Below are 18,916 nucleotides of genomic sequence, written 5' to 3'. Positions count from 1 at the left end.
GGGTATCTTAGAATAGAGGATTCTGTGTATTCCTATGCTGAGGACTGCTTTCACTCATCAAGGTGCATGCACGCATGTGTGCGCAGACACACAAACGCACACACACACACACACACACACACACACACACAGTCACATACACAGAACACAGCACACCATGTCCTCCTTGTGTGTGTTACTTCTATGCCCTTCTCACCTCTCTCCCATCTGCTCCAACACACTGTATAAGATATGAATGAATATACATCAAACTAACTTTCCCATAAGGAATGTAGAAATAGTACCCAGAAATTCCTATTCATACCTTCCCAGGGACAAATCATCTTAGGGATCCATTTTGGGGTGGCCACTTTCCAATCTGCACGTAAGGAAACAAATAATTGTGTTCAATAAATGGAGAGAAAGAGAGGGGGAAAGAGAGATGGAGGGAGGGAGAAATGACATGGACATAAAGAGTAAAATGATCTCATAAGCTCAGTTGTCCTGGAGGCTGCAAGGAAGGAAAGCTTCCATGCCGCTGGTGGCATCCAGTCCTGGCTTTATCCCATTTATACCCACCCAAAATAATAAAAGAGCAAACATAAATTGTCCAAAAGACAAAAGTAGTGACATCTCTATGACGTAAAACACCTTACAGACTGGACTGAACATCACAAGAGAAAAATGAGTAAAGAGAATAAATCAACCCTTCACAAAATTAGGCGTTTTTATTACCAGAAAGCAGATAGCAGAAGACCTGTTTTTTTCTGTGCCTATTCCATATTTATTTGACCAATTGGTTTTTATTTTGTCCAATAGAGGACGACATGAACCCCTTTATTACTTTCCTTATGTGACATCCTTTTGTTTGTTTGTCTGTTTGTCATTCTTGGGCTTTGGGTTTTAGTCACTTTCTTGACAAGTCCGATGAACACAAGTACTCACGGTCTGGTCCTTGTCCAACATGCAAACGCCTTCCCCCACAGACTCTGTGAAATCCTAAATATCCCATAGCAATCTACCTTTTTACTCTGAATATTCTTCATGTGACTTATCCAAGGACATTATCTTGTACTCAACATTTATCTCACTGTGCTTTTGTCTGTCACTCTGACATAAGGACCAAAGGAGCAGGGACTTCACCTGCTCTGTTCGTCTTTTTCTTTATGGGTGTGGCTGTGCACTTATATGGAAACAAATTCAAGAAAACGAAACATTATGAAATGCAAAGAATGACAGAGGAGATAAAAACAGGTTAAAGAAAGTAGTTTCAGTACAGCTATATTCAACAACATTGAAGGGAGTTTAGAGAACGAACTGAAATGGGATCTACAGGAGTAGTAATTTCACTAAATCAACATGGATGAATGATAAAATTCCCCAAGACTTTGAAATAGAACAGTAAAGCATAGAACGTTCTTAGAAATTTTTGGCACACAACAGATGCTCTTTTAGTATTTGTTGAATGAATTAGGAATTAGGTCTCATTATATATGGATATTTATGTTTATTTATTTATATTTTACTTTTTTTAAATTATTATGTTATGATAGTCACCATACAGTACATCATTAGTTTTTGATGTGGTGTTCCATGATTTTACTCTTTTTTAAAAAACAATTCTTTTTTATTTAAAATCAATTAGCCAATGTATCAAATTAGTTTTTGATATAATGTTCAATGATTCATTAGTTGCTTATAACACCCAGTGCTCATTACATCACATGCCCTCCTTGATGTCCATCACCTGGTTACCCCATTCCCCCACCCACTTCCCCTTCCACAGGGTAGCTCTATTTTTAACATCTTGAGGAACCTCCGTACTGTTTTCCAGACTGTCTGTACCAGCCTGCATTCCCACCAACAGTGAATATATGGGTATTTAATACAAGACAAAGTTGCATTTCAATTTATTTGGAAAAGATTATATTGTTGATGGAAGTTGGCACAAATAGCTTTCTACGTGGAAGTAAGTGCAGTGGTTCCTTATCTCATACAACTCACAAAAATCAGGAGTAATCTCAGTTTTGGAGTAACCATTCCATTTTGGATGCACATCTAGAAACCAACATATAAAACCCACAGGTGGACAAACCATCATAATTACGGCAGAAATCAAACAAACTGAGTGCTTCAGAGGGGAGGGGGATGGGGGAATGGGATAGGCTGGTGAGGCGTAGTAAGGAGGGCACGTATTGCATGGTGCACTGGGTGTTATACGCAACTAATGAATCATTGAACTTTACATCAGAAACCAGGAATGTACTGTATGGTAACTAACATAATATAATTAAAAATATTATTATTTAAAAAAAAGAAGTAAGAAGATAGATATATCTAACTAATGAAAATTTAAAACTAGTTGATAATCAAAAATATTTAGCTAAGTCATTAGAGAAACTGTGATTCACAACAATTATTTTAAATGCTGAAATTATAGATAAATAGGCATATAATATGTGAACTATAATACTAATAATAGGCAAATAAACATGGTGATCAAATGTAGGAATCTTTGAGCTCACTAATAGTTTAAAAACTCAACAAAAATTCTATATCACACCCATCACTCTGAGAAAACACTCAAAGGGCCATCACATCGACTGGAGTTGGAACTTTTCAACAAATGGCAGAGGGGTACTTTCTAATTTTGTTGTCAGAATTGTGAAGTGTTAAAATGTCTTGGGGAGGCTCTGAAGACAATTACAAATATTAAAAATACAGATAATTTTTGGAGCACCCAGTTGGCTCAGTCAGTAGAGCATGGGACTCTTGAGGTTGGTGTCATAAATTCAAGCCCCATGTTGGGTGTAGAGATTACTTAAAAAAATAAAATATTAAAAAAATACAGATATTCTTTAATTCCTGGTTTCTCAGTCTCTGAACTATGAACATTCTGGGCCAGAACCTTCTCTGTGCTGGGCTGTGTCCTGTGTATTGTAGGATGTTTAGAACATCCCCGGCCTCCACGCACCCCTCCCGGAGTGACAGCCCAAAATGTCTTCATTGCTCAATGTTCCCTGGAGACAATATCACCTTTGGTTGTGAAACATAGATTTAACTATTTGAAGATTTTTGTAGCATTGATATAATCATAATTTAATAAGAAAAAAAGAAAGATCATCAGAAGTGTAAATGGCACAGCCATACCCTGTAATGTCATGCAGGTGCTGAAATAATGAGTCAGCATTACACTGGTGGAGTCAAGGGACATGTAGAAGGCGTTCTTGAGTCAGAAGGACTGGGGCGGGGAGCTAGAATAAAAGATTGTGTCAGAACATAAAGAGAACTTACGATATGCACAGGTGTCTTTTTGTACAGTCCATTGGAAGTGCGTGAATGTGTGTGTATAACACAGAATAGTTTTAAAAGTAATGGAGCCTTTTGAAGAAAGAACAGTGAAAATGCACTGAAGTTAAGCAGAGTGGCTCAAAACGACTGTCTGAAAAGAAATTGAAAGAAGACCCAAAACCAAATTCTGAACAAAAAGATTTAAAAGAGTAATAATTTAATGAAATTGACATAAATACATACACATACATAAAAAAGCAAAATAGCAAGTAACTAAATTCATGAAATAAACAGCAATTCTTTGGAAGAACATAATAAATACAGAAATAAAACCATTCCAACCCCACTATGCAAACCCCATGGACTCCCACAGAAAATTTTTGACAGAGAGTGTGTGGCTAGCTAACCCAGCCCATGTTCAGGCTCACAGGTACTGAGGTAGTAGGAAAGGAAGCTCATTAGCACACCCTTTTCACATAATATATTTTAAAAATTTCATATGAACGCTCAAGGAGAGGAGGTACTGTGATACGTAGGTTTCATGTACTGCTCTTGCAAGGAAGTACCTGCGAGAATTCTTTCATCTCGATTTTTTTCCTCGGTATGGAAATATAGTCTAATATGTCCCATCTTAAAAGAGAAAAGGCTTGTCCTCACTTGACTGTATATCCCTCCAGAGCTAATACTTGACTTTTCTACACTGGTTAAGTGCAAAAATCCTTGGTCTCATGTTCTTCTTTTATGCTTCCCATCCCCTGTCTAATCGGGTTTCTATTATTATAATTTAGTAGGTAAGTTTGAACCTTGCATTTCAGAGTTCAAAATTCACTTCTATTTTTACCATCATAAATACATAAATGATTCAATCAATACATTTTGTAATCAAGCCAGCAAACAGCCACAGCAAACTCTTAGCTCAGGGCTAGGCTGGATTGGCCCTCAGGTGACCTCAGGTAAATGCTTTTGACTTTCATTCTCTTGACCTTCTCCTGCAGTCCCTCCTGGGCAGTAAAACTCATCTAGATGTGGTCTCTGAAAGGAAGGTCCTGCATGGACATCAAAATACCTGTCTGGTTGGTAGATGATGGAGGATGAAGCTCTGTCCCCAGACAAGAGAGCAGGAATGGGTCAGACTTCAGTGCCCCATCCAGACTTAGGACTGCACAAGAGACGACCAGGTCCTGTCCAGCCCGAGGTTGCCTGTGCTGCGGGACTGCAACAGAGGAAGTATTTACAGCTGGTTCAGTCTGCTCATTAGGCACATTTCCCTCTGTTCCTCCCACCTGTAGGCACATGATTTCCCTGTGGGACACTAGTGTGGACAGAAAGAAAATTTTTCCTGTTGAATTTCTTCCTAGGAGACTGGGTGATGAGCCAGGTGAAGTCAGTTTTTCTTATTCTTTTTCAATGACTTCTTCTGCTTTTCAGAGATCTCAACTCCCAGCCCCTTATCCCACTCCCGAGTGAACATCTTATCTCTTTTTTTAATTTGTTTTAATTTTTTAAATTTAAATTCAATTAGCCAACACACAGTACATCATTTGTTTTTGATGTAATGCTCAATGAATATCTCCTTTTTAAGGCTGAGGAATCTGTCTTGACTAGATCCCTTGGGTTATTAAGAGCATTGACTTGTGGTGGAGACACAACCCCTGATATCTCTAAAAAGTTACTTTTCCCTTTCTCAAAAAAGATGATGTTTATTCCTTTAATATAAAACCCTGGACTCTGCACTCCTTGGCTTCATGACAATTTTGCCAAAACAATTAGTAATTTCAGACTTCTGTCACAAAATCAGGGCTATGACTTAAAACATCACTATAAAATATTTGTTCAATGTAAGAGATATTTTATGCGCTATGATCCAAGTTTAGCACCTTATAGGAGGTGCCTGATTTAATTTTTATAAAAGTTTATTCTGTGAGGAAGCACTAGTGTGAACTCCATTACCCATGGAGAAATGGGGCTTGAAGAATTTAGTGAGCTTCTCAAAGTTATCATTGCAGAAAGGGATGGCTGCTGATTGTATTCTCTCAGGATGCTCCCAGTTTTCAACCTCTGTGCGAGTGGTCCCAACCAGAGGTGGTCCTTTCCCCTGGGCATATCTGGCACTATCTAAGAGATGCTGTTAAACACCTCCAATGAGCAGGACAGCTCCCAAAACAAGTAGAGACTCTGCCTCATAGGTCAAATTGAGAGTGTGAGAAAATGTACTCTAGGCCAGCACTTCTCCAACATCAAAGTGCATGTGAATCACCTAGGATTCTGATTTAAATGCAGATTCTTCTTTAGCAGTTGCTGGTAGGCCCAGGAGTTCAGTGTTTCCAAGAAGCTCCTGAGTGACGTTGATGCTGCAGGTCATGGTCTGTGCAACACTCATTGAGTAGCAAGGCTGTCGTCCTGTGATAGAGTAAGGTGCAGGTGGTTTTAGGTGTTCTTCACAAAAAAAAAATTGTGTTTGCATAAAAATTGACAAGACAAGACAAGAAACAACAATGGTTGGAGAGGATGTGGAGAAAGGGGATCCCTCCTACATTGTTGGTGAGAATGCAAGTTGGTACAGCCACTCTGGAAAACAGTGTGGAGGTCCCTTAAAAAGTTAAAAATGGAGCTACCCTATGATCCAGCCATTGCACTACTGGGTGTTTACCCCAAAGATACAGACGTAGTGAAGAGAAGGGCCATATGCACCCCAATGTTCATAGCAGCAATGTCCACAATAGCTAAATCGTGGAAGGAGCCGAGATGCCCTTCAACAGATGACTGGATTAAGAAGATGTGGTCCATATATACAATGGACTATTACTCAGCTATCAGAAAGAACGAGTTCTCAACATTTGCTACAACATGGACGGCACTGGAGGAGATAATGCTAAGTGAAATAAGTCAAGCAGAGAAAGACAACTATCATATGATTTCTCTCATCTATGGAACATAAGAACTAGGATGATCAGTAGGGGAAGAAAGGGATAAAGAAAGAGGGTGTAATCAGAAGGGGGAATGAAACATGAGAGACTATGGACTATGAGAAACAAACTGAGGGCCTCAGAGGGGAGGGGGGTGGGGGAATGGGATAGACCAGTGATGGGTAGTAAGGAGGGCACGTATTGCATGGTGCACTGGGTGTTATACACAACTAATGAATCATCGAGCCTTACATCGGAAATCGGGGATGTACTGTATGGTGACTAATATAATATAATAAAAAATCATTAAAAAATAAAATAAAATTTTATTTTATTTAAATTCAATTTAGTTAACATATAGTGTATTAGTAGTTTCAGAGGTAGAGTTCAGTGATTCAACAGTTGCATATAACACCCAGTGTTCATTACATCACATGCCCTCCTTAATGTCCACCACCCAGTTACCCCATCCCCTCATCCATCTCTGTTCCAGCAACTCTCAGTATCTCCTATAGTTAAGAGTCTCTCATGGATTGTCTCTCTCTCTGATTTAATCTTATTTTATTTTTCTCTCCCTTCCCCTATGATCCTCTGTTCTGTTTCTTAAATTTTACATATGAGTGAAATTATACGATATTTGTCTTTAGTGAAGTTGAATTGTAAGAAATGGAAATTTCTGGAAATACATAGGAGCAGATTCTACTTCATAGTGATCAAAGAATTGTGTTTTACACAAAAGAATTACGGCAGCTGTGTTTTGGGTGGTTTTGTTTGTTTGTCTGTTTTTTATTATGTTATGTTAGTCACCATACAGTACATCATTAGTTTTTTATGTAGTGTTCCATGATTCATTATCTGCATATAATACCCAATGCTCCATGAATTATGTGCCCTCCTTAATACCCATCACCAGGCTAGCCCATCTCCCCACCCCACCCCCCAAAACCCTCAGTTTTTTTCCCAGAGTCCATAGTCTCTCATGGCTCATTCCCCCTTCTGTTTACCCCCCCCTTCATTCTTCCCTTTCTTCTCCTACCAATCTCCCTGCTATTCTTTATGTTCCACAAATGAGTGAAACCATATGATAATTGTCTTTCTCTGCTTGACTTACTTCAATTAGCAATCTCCTCCAGTTCCATCCATGTTGCTGAAAATGTTGGGTATTCATCCCTTCTGATGGCTGAGTAATATTCCATTGTATATATGGACCACATCTTCTTTATACACTCATCTGTTGAAGGGCATCTCACCTCCTTCCACAATTTAGCTATTGTGGACAATGTTGCTATGAACATTGGGGTGCATATGGCCCTTCTATTCACCACTAGTCTGTATCTTTGGGGTAAATACCCAGGAGTGCAATGGCTGGATCATAGGGTAGCTCTATTTTTAACTTTTTGAGGGACCTTCATACTGTTTTCCAAAGGAGCTGTACCAACTTGCATTCCCACCAAAAATGTAAGAGGGATCTCCTTTCTCCACATCCTCTTCAACATTTGGTTTTGAACAGGAAAGGAGGGCACCTGTATGGCTCCATTGGTTAAGCAGCTGCCTTTGACTCAGTTCATGCTCCTAGGTTCCTGGGGTTGAGCTTGCATCAGGCTCCTTGTTCAGCAGGGTGTCTGCTTCTCCCTCTCCCTCTGACCCTCTCCACCCACTTGCTCTTGTGCTCTCTCTGTCTCTCCCTCTCTCTCTCAAATAAATGAATAAAATCTTTAAAAAAAGAAAAGGAAAGGAAACTTTATTATTATTATTATTATTATTATTATTATTACTATTATTATTATAGAAACCTAATATAGACAGGAGAGGGAAAGAATCTACACATAGATGAAAGTAATAGTAGGCAATAAATGAGAATAAGGCAAAGTTACATTAAACCCAGTGCTTACAACATACAACCTCATCAGCTGGGGAAGGCCCTGGAAACAGCCACACTGGAGTCCTGATTGAGAGGCCTGGGCAGAGCCCAGGTGAGCAACTGACCATCCTCATAATGGCCACATTCATAGGGCAAATAATAAGGTTTGAAATTAAACATCTGCATTGCCTACGTGCCATTTGGAACAAGCTGCAATTCCATGTTACCATGTTTCTATATTTTCAAACAGCGTGGGCTATGTGTGTCTGCCTCCCCTCCTGGATGGTATTTCGGGGGACCAGTCCAGACTGGAGCAGGCGGGGGCAAGAGACAAGATTTGTAGCTCTTGGCATCAAGACCAGAAGGCTCAGATCTGACCTGGAGACCGGATAGTATATTTAGACAACTAGGCTCCCAAGGTTATTCCCACAGCAGGAGTCTCACAAACAACATTCCTTAGCCTGTCTGTGTACATGCAGGTCCACGTGGTCTGTTATGTGGGACAAGCCACACATGCCTGTATCCATACAGAACACATAGCTTTGAATGCTGCAATCAAGATCACTTCTTCACCACTAGGACAAGTGTGCCTTTTATAGCTGCCCTCCTGAAGAAACTTATCAGAGCCCCTTTTATGTCTGTGTTCCTCAGGCTGTAGATGAAGGGGTTCAGCATGGGGGTGACCACCGTGTACATCACCGAGGCCACTGCACTTGCGTGGGAGCTCTGGGTAACAGCAGAGCTCAGGTACACTCCCAGGACTGTGCAATAAAATAAGGAGACAACTGAGAGGTGAGATGCACAGATGGAAAATGCTTTGTACTTGCCCTGAGCTGATGAGATTCTATGTATGGAGGAAATAATCTTAGAGTAAGAGTAAAGGATCCCAGCAAGGGGACCACCAGCCAGCAGCACAGCTGAAACATATAGCATTATGTCATTAACAAAGGTGTCAGAACAGGCACGTTGGATCATCTGATGGAGTTCACAGAAAAAGTGGGGGAGTTCCACCTCTGTACAGAAAGACAGCTGCAGCACCATTAAGTTGTATAACAAGGAATTCAGGACACTCATGATCCAGGACACCTGAACCAGCAATCCACAGAGGTGGGGGTTCATGATGTCCGTGTAGTGCAGGGGGTTACAGATGGCCATGAATTGGTCATAGGCCATCACAGCCAGGAGAAAGTTGTCCCAGCCTACAAAGTGTATGAAAAAAAAAAAGGCCTGGTAATGCATCCTGTATAGGTTATAACATTGTTCTGTGTCTGTATATTCACCAGCATCTTTGGGATGATGGTAGAGGTGACACAGATGTCTAGAAAGGACAGGTTGGCCAGGAAGAAATACATGGGGGTGTGGAGGTGGGAGTCAGAGCTGATGGCCAGGATGATGAGCAGGTTTCCAAACACAGTGATCGGGTACATGGAAAGGAAAAGCCCAAAGATGAGGGGCTGCAGTTCTGGATCACTTGATAATCCCAGAAGAAGAAATCCTGAAATTTGGGTGTCATTGCCTGGTCCCATGTGGTTGTTGTGATGACTGGAAATTAGGAAAAAATGATGAATTTTAACACAGTTGGGCATTATTAACATGGCAGAAATGCTATAATTACCAGAGACATGTGGGGAAAAATAAGCAGACATAAAAGAAAGTGGATAGGGTGTTATCTTTTCTGGAAGATCTGGAAGACCTAAAACAAGTGACATTTGAAGAGATACCTCAGGGAAGACTGCAAGGGAGACAGGAGATTATCTGGGGACGTGTGTGTCCTGCAGGAGAAAGAGCCAGTTCAAAGGCCCTGAGAAAGGTACCTGCTTTGGACAGATATCCAGCACTCACAATGAAGCCAGTATTGTCAGGAGAGCAGCAAGAGGGAGAGCGATGAGAAGTGGTGTCAGGGAATGTTGAGGAATGAGGTGGGCTCCCCACTGCAGGTGAGACTTCAAGACACAGGGAGTCCTTCATTCACATGGTGTTCCTTACACTTTATTAATTTGTGTCCAAGGAATCCTGTCAATAGAAATGGATCCCTTCCTTATTTCCAGGTGTTGGTTATCATCCTGAAGTCTGTATTTTAAGGGTCCCATATTGGCACACTACAGACTCTTGGGGCCTTGTGACTGCCAGGCTCTTCTCACCCCGCAGATAAAATATTTAGGAAAAAATTATACTAGTTATGCTCTCAACATCAAATTATCATTATTCTAACAAATATAGAAAAGTTCACAAATTCCAGTTGGTAAGACTCCCATGAACATGGAACTTGGTGCTCCCTTTTAATATGAACATTTTGTCCTGCATTTAGAGAAGTATAAAAAACTCAGAAGGAAGAGAAAGGGAACAGAGGGGAGAAAGTTCTTGTAAGCCAGATGGTCCCTCAGAGATCGTGATGACAAGAAACATTTCCTGATTCTGGCTGCATTCCAACGCTAGGTATATCCCTTCAATGACCAAAATACCTAATAAAACAGCAAAAACCAATTTCGCCAAAAGAGAAAAGAGTGATATATTTATGATGTCAGGACACTGTAATGTATGAACATCTGCTAGAAATATGAGCAAAAGGACTAAATCCACAACTGACCAAAGGAAATACACAATGTGCAAAAATAGCAGGGATTTACCAAGATGAAATGGTAAAAGACTCCACTAAATGATATTAAATCACAATTTTGGAATCTGTGAATGAGTTTTGAACCTTGGATCTACCACATGTTCGCTGTCTGAATTTGAGAAGACAATACATTCATTATAAAATGTTAACATTCTCACCAGAATACTGGGGGTAGTGGTACCATCCTCCTGGGGTGGGCGACAGATTGAGTCCATATGTGTAAAAAGTTGAGCATAGTTCCTTCCTGTTAGTATATGAATGGTTATTCTCGGGTCAGTTGTGTGTGTGTGTGTGTGTGTGTGTGTGTACATACATGTGGATTTGTGTGTTTGCATGTGCACACATGTTTGATCATAATGTAAAACGCATGTTTACTGTGGACAAAAAAAAATGGAATCCACTGCAGTAAAGGAAGAAAATGGTTTAATACAAGGCCAGTGGCTGTTAATGTGGGAGAAGCAGTATGGATGAGGAGTTTACAGAAAACGAGGTTGCAGAGGTCAGCATGGGTGCTGATGTCACATCAGACTCCAAGGAGCCCGTGCTGACTGCTCCACTGGCCTCATCATGGGGTCCACCTCAGGCCCCTGATCTAAGTGTCATTTCTGTCCCTATACCCTGTTTATTTGACCACACTTGTTTTTATGTGGCCAGAGAGTGGATGAGGCTGGCTCTTCTCTGACTTTCCTCGGTGGCATTCGTTCCTTTGTTGCCTTGGGCTTTGGGGTTTGATCTTTGTTTGACACAAAATCCAATGGGTACATGCCTGTTCTGGTTCTCTCTTCCTCATCTGCCATGCAGAAGCCTTCCCAGACCATACTCTGCAATATCTGGCATGTTCCGTGACAATCTATCCCTTTCTGTATATGATTTATCTTTGAAGACCCTGTATCATATGAGCACTTAGTTCCCTGCTCTGCATTCTGATATATGATCCAAAGGAGCAGGGCCTCCCCTGCTTTGTTTGACTCCTTGTGCTCACAAAGGTGCACGTTTGTATAGAAACAAGCTTTTAAAAAATGAGAATTCATTAAGTAGAAGGAATGGTAGGGAAAATAAACTCATGTTAAATATGGTGAATTCAAATAATTGTCTTCAACAAAACTGAACAATAATCTAATACTAACATCTTAGAGAAAAGATAAACAATAGCAAAAAATCACATCAACGTGGGTCTCTAATTCAGGATGAAATGGCTAAAAGAATAGGAAAATATACTTTTTAATATACAGTGCTAGAAGCAGTAGCTCAAGTTATAATTTGATAATATGTGACCATAATTGGACTCAATCATGCTTATGAGAAAGATGCAGGGGATCTTCCATTGAACACAAAAGAACACGTTTCACATAATGACAGGAGGGGATTGTTATTTTAAAAAACAAATCTAATCCCAAAATTAAAAAAAAAAATGGTAGGAAAAAAGGAAATAAAGAAAATTAGATGTGAAATAAGATGGCAATATGTACAAAAGCAATTCTTACTACTAAGGATGCAGAAGAATTCCAATGTTCAAAAGCAATGAGGGGAACACAATATGGCCAACTGACAGATGGGACCTCACAAAATACATAGGCTTTCACTGGATCCCGTACATACATCTATACACAATACAAGGATTAATTGGCAAACAGCAAAGTTGGTGAAAAAAAATTGCCATTCTATTTTGAAAGAATGGGGTCAAAAGACAATAAAAACACACAAATCCCAGTACATAAAAGCAATGTACTTGCAGAAACAATTTGCATATATTAAGTAAAGGGCAACAACATTAAAAATATATTCAGCCTCTTTGGTAATAAAATTGCAAAGTAATGTTCCTTGACATATCCCTTCATGCATATTAGGCAATTTTTTTCCAGTGAATATCAATGGGAGAGACAATACTGTGAAGTGTATGTCTTAAAAACTGACATCACAAGGTAGCGTTTACCTCCATGGGCCTGAATCCTTCTAACAAATACAGAACAAGCTAAATGTACCCGGCCTGAGCATTTTAAAAAATGCTCACACCTTCAAGTCTGATACTCTGTTTTCCTACTCCCTTAGCTGCAAAGCTCCTTGAATATGTTCTAATTTCACTGGAACCACTTCATGTCCCCCAGTCCTTCCTCTGTCTCAACCAACTGAACTTCTGTTCCCACCATGTATTGTCAACAATGATCCCTGAAATGCTGAGTCCAGTGAAAACCACTTTTTAAAATATATTAAATAAACTAGTTTTAAACTTGGTCATCAACCCAGCAAACAAACATGCAATCTCTCAGCTCTGGAATAGGCTGGTTGGGCTCTCAGGTGACCTCAGGTAAAGGTTCTCAGTTTCCATTCTCTCCGATCCTTTCCTGAAATACCTGCTGAGCTCTCAGACCCTCGTGGGTGGGGTCTATAAGATGAAAGTCTGTGTGTGGAGATCCGAATTCATCCCTGGATGGTTGATGATGGAGACCGAAGCCCTGTTCCCAGACAGGACAGCAGGAAGCAGTGAAGCATGGGTCCCCCAGCCAGACTAAGGAACCCAAAGGCAACAACCACGTCCTTTCCTGCACAAGGATGCACCATGGTAAGGGACTGTAGCACAGGAGATGTTTATAGTCTGCTCATTAGGCACTGTTTGCATTGTTACCCTCACCTCGGAGCATATTATTTCCCCATGGACCACTGGTCTGGACAGAAAGGAAATTTCTTCCTGCTAATTCTGTATTTCCAGGAGACCAGATTAGAAGTCAGGTAAATCTAGTTTTTCTTACTTCTTGTCCATGATCTTGCCTGCCTTCCAGAGCTCCAACCTCCTTACATCTTTTTTTTATTATTAATATTTTTTGTTATGTTAGTCACCATACAGTACATCCCTGGTTTTTGATGTAAAGTTCGATGATTCATTAGTCATGTATAACACCCAGTGCACCATGCAACCTCCTTACATCTTATCCCAGTTTTGAGTTAATGTTTTCTCCAATCTAAGACTGAGGAACCTGCCTAACCAGGTCTCATGGACCTCAAAAGTACTATCTTATGACAGAGAAGATGCCCTGATATATCTAGAAAATTGCTACTCCCCACATCAATAAGAGAGAGGGGTACCTTAATTTGCTATAAACATATAGATATTATGCCCTTGTCTTCATGATGCTTTTGATTAATCAATTAGGTGATTCATGCTGATAACACAAATTCAGAGCTGCCATTTGCTGCTTCATTTTGAAAAGTTCATTAGTTATGAGATATTTAGATCATTTTATGCACCATACACTGAGTGAGAATCCTATGTGGATTGTTTTATTTCATTTTTACAAAATTCCACTCTGTAAGGTCTGTACTATAATGAACCTTATTCGACACTTGTAAAAGTGGGCCTCAGAAGTCTGGAGTGAGCTATCCTGAGTTAAGAGCTGAGGGAGGGATGAGCTTTGACTGGAACTCCACCAAGATATTTCCATTTCTCATGCTCTAGGTCAGTGGTTCTCAATCAGGGGCCACATTGCCTCCAGAAAAAAACTTGACAATAATGGAGAAATCTTGGTTGTCATAACTAGGGAGGGGCTACTGGCACCTAGTGGGTTGAGACCAGGGATGTTGCCCCATATCCCACAATGCACAGGATGGCCCCCACCATAAAGAATTATTTAGCACAAATGTCAACAGTGAGAGGTTGAGAAACACTATTCTAGATCAGAACTTCTCTAACATTAATGTGTATTTGATCATTTGAGGATCCTGGTCAAATTCAGATCTGATTTGGCAGGACAAGTGTGAGGCTCAGAGACCCTAATTGTAACTGTGTCCCAGAGCCTACTGATGCCACCAGCCCTGATCTGCAGAACAGTCTTTGAGTACTAAGGCTGTGGTTCAGTGTTTGAGTCAGGGATAGTTGTTTCTAAACCTTCTCTACCAAGAATCCTCATGCTCCCCACAGGACTGACCTTAGGTGGTCACATGATGGACTCCCAGAGGCGAGGTTGTGCATACTCAAGTTTATGTGTGCTTCTTGAGTATTTCCCTCCTGAGCTGAGCTGCCTCAGGGGAGGGATGGTGCCAGATGGAAGAGATGCACAGGACAAGGTATGAGGAAGTGGTGTGGAGCTTCCACGCCTTCTCCAGGTATTCACTCTACCCATCTCCATGTGTTCACCAACCTGGAAGCATTCTGAACCATCATTTGGGGTTTCATGGAAGCTTCATAAAAGATATGAATGATTAAATCATTGGCCATTGCTGATTAAACTCCATCTCCAGCCCTTTTCCCTTCCCAGGTGGTCAGGTGATGAGAAGTAAAGTTTCAGTTCTCTAATCACATGGTTGGTCCCCTTGGCAAGCATCCCCTCTCCTTAGGTGCTTTCCCAATGTCACCTCATTAACCTACAAAAGACATCTTTATGGCTCTCATTACTTAGGAAATTTGAAGTTTTAGAAATTATTTTTTATAATAATTTTTTATTATATTGTTAGTCACCATACAGTACATCCCTAGTTTTTGATGTAAAGTTCTATGATTTATTACTGGCGTATAACACCCAGTGCACCATGCAATATGTGCCCTCCTTACTACCCATCACCAGTCTATCCCAGTCCCCCACCCCCCTCCCCTCTGAAGCCCTCAGTTTGTTTCCCAGAGTCAATGGTCTCTCATGGTTCATTCCACCTTCTGTTCTGTCCCAGAAATGGAGATGAAGACCAAATGTTTTTAGTATAAATCACAATATTGCATTTATATATGTAGCACCGGATGAAAGCTTGTTTGGAAATCTGTCATGATGCATCCTGTTCTCAAACTCTGGCACAGTGATTCTTAGCCAGACATGATCTTGCCCCTGGGTGTATTTGGCCATGGCTGGAGGGATGCTGCTGAACACTTATAATCCCTGAGACAGCACCTAACACAAATATTTATTCAGCCCCATATATCTACAGAGAGAAAGTGAGAAATATGATTCTAGACCAGCACTTCTTCACCAAAGTTAGTAGTTAAAACAGAAATTCGGAGTCATTAGGTCTCCTGTGGGCCCAGGGACTCTGAGTTTCTAACAGGCTCCCAGGTGGTGTTGATGTGCAGTTCTTGGTCTGTGGGCAAGAGTTTGAGAAAAAGACTGTGCTCCTGTGTTAGAGTCACGTGTAGGTAGTTTCATGTCTTCTCTATCAGGAATCTTCTGCATTTGTAATTTTGAAAGAAGAAGTTTCCACATAACTCTATAGGTGTCGATAAATTCTGTGCTCAAGTCTTATATATAAGGACTCTTGAGTGACAAAAAGTAATTTATATTTCAAGAAGTCTTTGTAGTAGACAGAACAAGGGCTTCCTAAAGATGTCCACATTCTAATCCAAAGCACTTTTGAAATTTTTTTTTTTCTACCTAGCAAGGAGAATGCAGCCAGTAGATGGAATAAGGCTGCTAATCACTGATCTTGATTATCCTGGATTATCCACATAGGACTAGTGTAATCACAACACTCTTCTAAATATGGAAGATGGAGGAAAAGAATTGGAATCTGAGAAAGACTTCCAGACTCCATGATGTGGACTTGAAGATGGAAGAAACGCCATGAGTCAAGAAAGGCAGGTAACCACTGAGAAGTGAAATAGGAAAGGGAGTGAATTCTCCTCTGGAGTGTCCAGAAGAATTGAAGCCCTGAGGATCTCTTAATTTTAGCCTAAAAGGACCCATTTCAAGCTTCTGCCCTTCTAGAAACTTAGCATAAATCTTTGTTTTAAGCCACTCATGTGGTCATTTGTTACAGCAGGAATAGGAATCAACATGGATGGACCTGGAGGGGATTATGATAAATGAAATAAGTCAAGCAGAGAAAGACAATTATCACATGGTCTCACTCATATATGGAACATAAGGAATAGAGCAGAGGACCATAGGGGAAGGGAGCAAAAATGGAATAGGAAAAAATCAGAGAGGAAGACAAACCATGAGAGACTCTGGACTCTGGGAAACAAACTGAGGGTTCCAGAGGGAGGGGTGTGGGGATAAGGTAACTGGGTGATAGTTATTAAGGAGGGCAGGTGTTGTGGTGAGCACTGTTTTTTTTTTTTTTTAAGATTTATTTATTTATTTATTTATTAGACAGAGAGAGACAGCCAGCGAGAGAGGGAACACAAGCAGGGGAGTGGGAGAGGAAGAAGTAGGCTCCCAGCGGAGGAGCCCGATGTGGGGCTCGATCCCAGAACTCTGGGATCACGCCCCGAGCCGAAGGCAGACGCTTAACGACTGCGCTACCTAGGCGCCCCAAGCACTGGATGTTATATGCAACTAATGAATCGTTGAACTGTACATCAAAAACTAATGATGTACTGTGAGTTGGCTAATTGAAAATAATAAAAAAAATAAAAAAGGGGAAAAAAGAAAGAGTAGGAATCGAGTACAGACATTTGTTCAGAAAATTATTGTTTGTAGGAATGGAGTTTGAGCCCTTCATCTCATTTAGTGAACTTCCCTTGGGTAAAGGCATTTAGTATTGAAATCCCACCTTAACTCAAAGGAGAATATTAGTTTTAGTTTGGAGATATTCTGCCTCATTTCCCTCTGCATAAATGTAAATGTGGTTTTGACCCTAGGTTTTTGAAAATTTGGGATGAAAAACAATTCCTTATTAAAATTAAGGAAATCTTTGTGTCAAAAATTTACCTTCTTTCCATTTTATGTTGATTCAAATGTTTGTTCTTTTCATTTGTATCCCATCCAACATTCAAGTTTTCTTTCAACACAGTAGATGGTATTTAAATTAGTTTCCCTCAGTTTGTTTCTCAGAGTCCACAGTCTCTGAGGGGAGGGGGGTGGGGGAATGGGATAGGCCAGTGATGGGTAGTAAGGAAGGCACGTATTGCATGGTGCACTGGGTGTTATATGCAACTAATGAATCATCAAACTTTACATCAAAAAAATAAATAAAAATAAATAAGTCTCTATGTGTCTACATAAACATGTGTGAATGTGTTTATTTGAGAAAAAGATGCGTACAGATGTACACACACACATACATAGTCACACTCCTAACCTTGAATGTTTCCTTTGGACTCCACGAAATGCTTCTACACATCCATTTCAGAGATGACTGTAATAGAGAGTCTTAGTTAGGGTTCCTTCCAGGTAACCAAGAGAGGTTGGAAGGACATGCCTCTTTGCACAAAAGATGTGACCTGAACCACAGGACTGGACAGGATTTCAATCTCTCTAATGAGGCATCCTCTGATCCTGAGAATATATATGGATGGGATATGATGGATGATAACAGTGTTGTTCGATCATTGCCCATTTCATGGTTATGACAAAATTTAGAAAAGAGGAGGTATTTCATTTAGAGTAGAGGAAAGAGTCCTATGTCTATGCAGCAGAAAGTGATTATGAATCAATACAAACACCAGAAACATGCCAACCAATTCTTCATCCCACTGGGAAAACAAAACCAACTCTTGTACAGGGATACCAAACTCCATACTTCAATGAGTAGCTGGACAATATAAAATGAAATATTTTGCTCAGTAATACAAAGTATACTTTCAATTTTTCTTCATCATATTTACAATCTTCCCTGGCTCAGCAGCCATATGAAGTTAGTTTATTTATTTTAATACATGTATCTCTGCAGACTCCACTTGGCGACTGTACTTGGCAATCACTTTTCTGATCAGTGTGGTGGGTACAGTGGACACAGCTGCGTAGGGGGACTTGATCATAATAAGGAGAATGAAGCTCAGTGACTCCCTATAGGACAAACTGTAAGTTAGTCTGCATGATCAGGATGAGCAACGAAGGCAGAGATCTACAAAGTACTGATAGACACAAAGTGAATGATTGGGTCTCATGCTTTCCTTCATTGTAGAATTACATAAATGGCTTTGGTTACCAAAAGTAGTTTTTCTATATGAATAATATGACTCATGGCTATCCTTTTAGTAAAACAAGAGAAAAATTACTTGGGATGGTATGTGCTGTTTGAGTAGAAAGTATTCTTAAGAAATCCATGGTACCCCATGTCATAAATGGGAATTTCCAAATATATTTGATCAATGCTAGGGAAAACTTTGAAAAAGTGGGAAATGGACAAAGGGGAAAACTGTATATCAGACAGAGGAAAAGCTCAAGAAAGTGAGTTACTTAAATTTATGAAGAAATTGAATTCAAACAAATGGAAATTCCAGGAAATAAACAGAGGAGCAGATTCTATTTCCATAATATGATCAAAGAATAACAGTTCCCGGCTCTGAGGTTGTGAGCCCTTCAAACATGGGCACTTCTTAAGCCTCAGGACAATGGGCCC

The 18,916-nt window shown here is 40.2% G+C and overlaps 1 pseudogene; it reads right to left on the bottom strand.

Annotated features, from left to right (window-relative positions):
- Positions 1–8,718: 8,718 nt before the first annotated feature.
- LOC113248929 (olfactory receptor 7A10-like) lies at positions 8,719–9,380 on the bottom strand (annotated as a pseudogene).
- Between the last annotated feature and the right edge of the window lie 9,536 nt (positions 9,381–18,916).

This window comes from Ursus arctos, unplaced genomic scaffold, assembly GCF_023065955.2.
Source record: "Ursus arctos isolate Adak ecotype North America unplaced genomic scaffold, UrsArc2.0 scaffold_14, whole genome shotgun sequence".
NCBI classification, from domain to species: Eukaryota; Metazoa; Chordata; class Mammalia; order Carnivora; family Ursidae; genus Ursus; species Ursus arctos.
The sequence above is the reverse complement of the archived record's forward strand: the minus strand, read 5'-3'. Positions and strand labels throughout refer to the sequence as shown.